Source organism: Pyrus communis, chromosome 17 (assembly GCF_963583255.1).
Source record: "Pyrus communis chromosome 17, drPyrComm1.1, whole genome shotgun sequence".
Lineage (NCBI taxonomy): Eukaryota > Viridiplantae > Streptophyta > Magnoliopsida > Rosales > Rosaceae > Pyrus > Pyrus communis.
In genome coordinates this window covers 12249466-12255465 of record NC_084819.1, presented here as the reverse complement: position 1 = coordinate 12255465, position 6000 = coordinate 12249466, and positions in this window count along the sequence as shown.

The following is a 6000-nucleotide window of genomic DNA, read 5'->3' as shown; positions in this document are numbered from 1 at the left end:
ATATGGATATCAAAAATCGCATGCTACAATCTACAACACTAATCAAAATAGTTAGTAGTCAAAATTGTATTATATTATCAATAATAAAGTATTGATAACACACAAAAATATAATTGAGAAATATTACTTTACCATTTTACTCCATCTCTCTCTAGGTGACATTGATGCATAACCCCATTTAAGTTTCACAGATTTCCAAAGTGGTTCATGTAGAGTGGTAGCCACAGTGGCATCATCCATCGTCTCGTTCGTCATGGCTGCCATTGGTGAGTGTGACTAGCCAAGCATAGCAGTTGTTGTATCGTGGTGGTGGTCAGACACAAGTGAAAAATGAAGAAGACGGATGTTGGATGCCTGGACTATTTATGTATAAAGCTGTAGTTCACTTTGAAACTCAATACCATTCTATTAATAATGGTATGTCAAAATTTTGGTTTCAAAAGTGAAGAATTGTCTTCGGGATTAAGATGAAAGCTTGCAAATATGGTAATAATGAACAAAAAGATTTAAGTGGTTCACCAAATCGGCTACATCCACTAGAGTTGCATATGCAATTGCACTATGTAAGAGAGATATACAAAATACAATGAAGATGGCCTAAAGTCTTTACATACAGTAAAAGAAAGGGATGGTGGGGAGAGTGGTCTAAGAATGAAAGATCTTTCTTGTTGCTGTTAGGTTCTTGTTGGTGTGTGCTCTTCCTCCCCGTGTTCTTTCCTCCCTCTGCCTTTATAGAGAAAGAAATGGAATCCCCAATTAAGCCTTTGAGGACATGTTTCAATTCTTTTGCAACACTTGGCGATCAATCATTGGAAACATTAGTAATTGATCATGATTATAATCATTACAATGCATGTGGACAAATGCATAAAGGTCATGTCCAAACTATAAGGGATATAAAATCCCAACTCTCCAAATTTAGGGGATGAATCATCACCAATCATTAACTCCTAAATTCCTAATGGTTACAAACTTGCCAATTCACCCTTATTTGGTAAAATTATCAAGCCAATCCCATATAATCACCCTTCTCCAATTCAAACTAAAAATATCTCTAATTATATATGAACATGAAATAATACTAGCTAGTTTTTGAAATAATGTTGTAGCAAAAAGGATTGTACGTTGAGACTATTTTACATATAAAAAATATAGGTTATTGTACACATGACATATAAAAAGAAACTCAATAAAATCATTACATAAAAATAACTTTGCACATACACACACATAAATATATCATTTTTTTTAATATAGGGTATTACACAACCACTCAACTCCCAGCGCATTTCATGCATCGGCCCATCTTGCTTGCTGCGCTACTCTGTTTTGGGGCGCGTTCATGTGCACTTGCAGGCTCCTCCCACTAACATGGGCTTAAATCATGGCCGGAATTTGGGTCAGTTTGAGTTTTAACCCAAAACCAAAAATTTGCCCAAGGGTTGGAAGGAAATGGAGGAGGAATAGAAGTTAAATTTTGAAACTTACTCCAAGGGTTGGAGTGAGTCTAAATGGTAACTTGCCTTTTTGAAATTTCGTTTGCTTTAAGCTATGGAGTTTTTTAAGTCGAAGTACATTGAGGGATGTGGTCTTTTGTTGGGAGCCTTTTTGCAACAAAAAGTTGCCTTTCATATGAAATAATTATTAAACTTAAGGAAAACTAATGAAAAAGACGTGAAAACTTTGAGTTTTAACGATAAGGACAAAATAAAGGGTAAAGTGAATAGTACTGTTTGGGCACAAAATAATATTATTGGGCCGAGCGTAGGTTTATGTTCGGCCAAAGATTTTTCAAATTATGGGCTGTTTGGTGGTCCTAAGCCACTCAGTTAGGGTGGTCGAGTCCTATGGCAAGAAGGAGTGATTTGGATAAGAGTTGATGGGTTGAATTCCTAGTACGATAAGGGGTCCTAATGCAATGAGGATTCTTGGCTCGAAATGAATTCGGCCTGAAAAGGGGGTGAGTTCAAAGTCCTAATAGGAGTATGATTGGTCGAGATAAGGTTGGATCAGAATAAGAAGTCCTAATCCGAATATGGTTTCAACTCGATCTTAAGGAGGATTTGTTGGTATAAATAGATAGCAGAGTGCATCATTCAACCCCCCTCCAATTCAACACACAACTGCCCTGTGCAAACCTTTCAAACATCTTGAGATTTTTTTTATTTTCTTTTTCCACCAACACACATTCAGTTTGGATAAACAGCACTGTTGTTGTAGAATCAACCGACCAAAGAGCACCTTCAATTTAGATAAACAACACTGCGTCGAGGCCAACTGGTTACCTATCCAAGTCTCGGTCGAGAAGGGTTTTCGAATCCTTATTAGCAGATGTCATCTCACTAGTCTTCTTGGCAAAGTGAGGTGTTACAAGTTATCAAATTCGGCACATTGAAAGCCGAATTTGATATTGAACTTCGCAGAATTAGCAGCCTTGTCTTCAGGCTCTAGAACCCGAAGGCCGAGACGTGTTCCTTCCTCAGCCGCAGTCTCAAGTTCAAGAAGTCAGCAACGTGCTCAACGCAACATCAACAAATTTTACTCCGGCCGACGAGTTGGCACGCCCCGCACACAACCGAAGGACGTAGTTAGCTTATTAATTACTCGACCTGCGCGCCACGTGGGCTTGGTAGTTTTTAGGGTCAACAAATACCATAATTGACTTTTTAGTGTAAAAATGTGGTTTTTCGTTAAAGTGAACAGTACCGGAAGCTTTTCGTTAAAGTTCCCTTAAATTTATTGTCCAAGAAATGGTTGCTTTATCTGGTACACATATATTCAATATACAATTACTAATTTTTGTATTGTCTCTTAATGATCAGCACAAACAAATTGAAGCAGATCAATTAGAATTAAACCCTGAGTCGCTCAAATATGATTCAAATGCCTCGCAATACATTAATCATACAAATAATACAACTATAACAAGGAGATTTGAGAACAAAAATTACCGACTTATGAGTTGAAACGTAGAGAGTGAAAATTGCACAAAACTAGAGAGGAATCCATATCGAATTCTAAAGAAAGACAATTGAGAAGTTTATGGGTAAGGTGGCATACCTTCATTGTCACACCAATGATCTTCAGCAATCAACAACGAAATATCTGAGTTCTACAAACACTCCACATTATCTCTGTCTCTCTCTGTATTTGAAGAAAAATGGAATGTTGAGTTCCTTTTGTTGCTACAACTAACGGAAACACAACGGACTGGGCTAAAAAATGTCAAGGGAAAATTGAAAACACATATCTTGGATCTGTATCATTAGGCTGGTTTGATATTTGGATTTTGTCATACCATTAAAAATAGTTGTTTGAAAGTTTTTCATTAAGATTTAAAGTTTTAGAACCCCTTTTATTAATTTCTCTTTAATATTACTACTTTTTCAACCAATATAATCTTCTGCTAATAGCACCTATAGTCTTGGTTTTTTCTCACTTAGGCACATCGACTAAGTTTCTCCACATTTTAGTTCCATGTGCCAATTGATATGTAAACCACTAGTTAGTAAATGATTTTATTTCATAGTCTATATTTTATCTCATTGATGTTGATTGATGTCATATATCACATTGCGAGTAAAATGGTACTTTTTCAAGGTAAGATACTCTTTAACAAAACACTTACTTATGTTTGATGTCTCAATTTTTAACCCGGAAATCGTTGTCGCAGCCACCTTGCCAGCGACTATAAGGGTAGTTGTCCTAAGAAAACTAATTTTGCGTTAAGTTCAACTAAAGTATCACATTGCAAAAAATAAAAATAAAAAAAATAAAAAAAATAAAATAAAATCAGCCCTCAACAAGAAAAAAACCCCCACCAAATTTTGCCACTAAAACTGCTACTCTGGAAAGGAACCAACATATTTGAACCACTAACATAAGCTCTTGCAAGTAGAACCAAAAACCAAAGTCAATGGGAAGGGAATGGGGCTAAAGAGGCATCTAAAACACCATCACTTTGGGCAAAGCCATAGCAAGTTTTGCCTCGATTTGTTGACATGTGGGTTGAGTGCAGGGCCATGAATGAAGGAACTGGATCCTCTCATGAGCTTAGGATGGGGATCCTCCTGAGTAGCCCATCCAGGCCATTGAAATTTGATCCAATGGCTCTAAACAGGAGGCCCCTCTAAAAGTTATAATTATTGCAGCTGTTAGATCAAGTTTGAATGCCCCGGATAGGCTGTTCATGAGGATCCCCATCCTGAGCTCAGGAAATGATCCAGTTTCGTGAACGAAGGGCTTAAATCTGACGGCCAAAACAAGTGTGTCGCTTTTAGCTTTTAGTAGAGGTTGTGGGAGGGATGACAAGCAAGAAGGAAGAGCAAAATGACAAGATGAAAGATGATGATAGATGTTGAGGGTTGAATGAGGGGGGTTGCAGTATGAGAATTGGGTTTTTAAAACGTAAAAAAAGTAAAAACACTAAGAAACAACTAAAAGCGTTGAAAAAAAAAGGGCTCTTTAGATATAGACCATTGCAACTTTTATTTTCTAGACAAAAACCCACCTAGTTATAAACTTCCAAATAAAATCCAAATTTGAAAATGACTGCCAAGTAGAAAAATAATTGACCTATTATTACAAGATATTTACAACTTGTACCACAATATTCAAAATAAATCAATAAATGTAATTACTCACCTTAATTACAATGAACAAATAGTTATTACACATATTATTACCCCTAACATATATATATATACACACACACACATTCAAATGTATATAGTACTACCATAAGCTCAACACACACACACACATAGGGTAAATTATATAAAACTACCTCAACTATTGGGTCATTAACAGTTTCATACCTTGTCTTTAAAAAGTTTCAATGTCATATCTTATCTTTGAATTTATTGCAATGTCATATCTTCCGTCAGTTGTCTGTCAATTCCTCTGTTAAATACTGACGTGGCATGAGACGGGACCCACTTTATATTAAAAAAATATTTAAAAAATAAAATAAAATAAAAAAACGAAACCCAGATCCCATCACCCCCCCCCCCACCCCCGAAACCCCATCCCCTTCTTCATCTTCATCTTCCCGTCACCCCCCCCCAAAAAAAAAAAAAAAAAAAAAAAAAAAACCTTCATTCCAAATCCAGAACCCTACCTTCACCTCCTCCGCAACCCCCCTTTCTCCCTCCCGAGCCTCCCACCCACCTCCCTCTCCTCCACTCTCTTCACCTTCCATCCCAATCAAAATCTAACAACAAGAGCAAACCATTGCGCACAATATCTGGCTTGTAGTAGAAGCTTCGGTGCGAAGAGGAGGAGGAGGTCCGGCCGGGGTTGCAGCTTGGGTTCGGGTTAGGATTCGGATCCTTACTGAAGGAATCAAGATCGTCACTGGATCTCAACCTCTTCATTTCTCCCCCAAATAAAAAATTAAATCAGAAAAAAAAAAAATTGAAGAGCTACCGGCTACAATGTTGTATGTGAGGTGAAGGGGTGAGGGCTTTTGCCCATAAAAGAGGTCGAATTGACGGGGATTTCAACGAAAGCTGTTTGGAAAGAGAGCTGGGGTTGCAGAGAGAGGGGATAACCGGCGGAGGAAGGAAGGTTTGGGAAGAGAATGAGGTGGTTGGGAGGCTCGGGAGGGAGAAGGGGGGTTGCGGGGGAGGTGGGGGTGGGGGTGGGGGTGGGGTTTTGGGTTTGGAAGGAAAGTTTTGGGGGGTAGGGGGGACGGGAAGATGAAGATGATGGAGGGGATGGGTTTCGGGTATGGGGGTGATGGGATCTGGGTTTCTTTTTTTTCTTTGTTTTTTAATATTTTAATTTTTAGTTAATATTTAATTTTTTTTAAATATAAAGTGGGCCCTGCCTTATGCCACGTCAACATTTAACAGAGGAATTGACCGACAACTGACGGAATGTATGACATTGCAACAAATTCGAAGATAAGGTATGAAACTGTTAATGACCCATTAGTTGAGGTAGTTTTATGTAATTTACCCATATATATATATATATATATATATATATATATACATG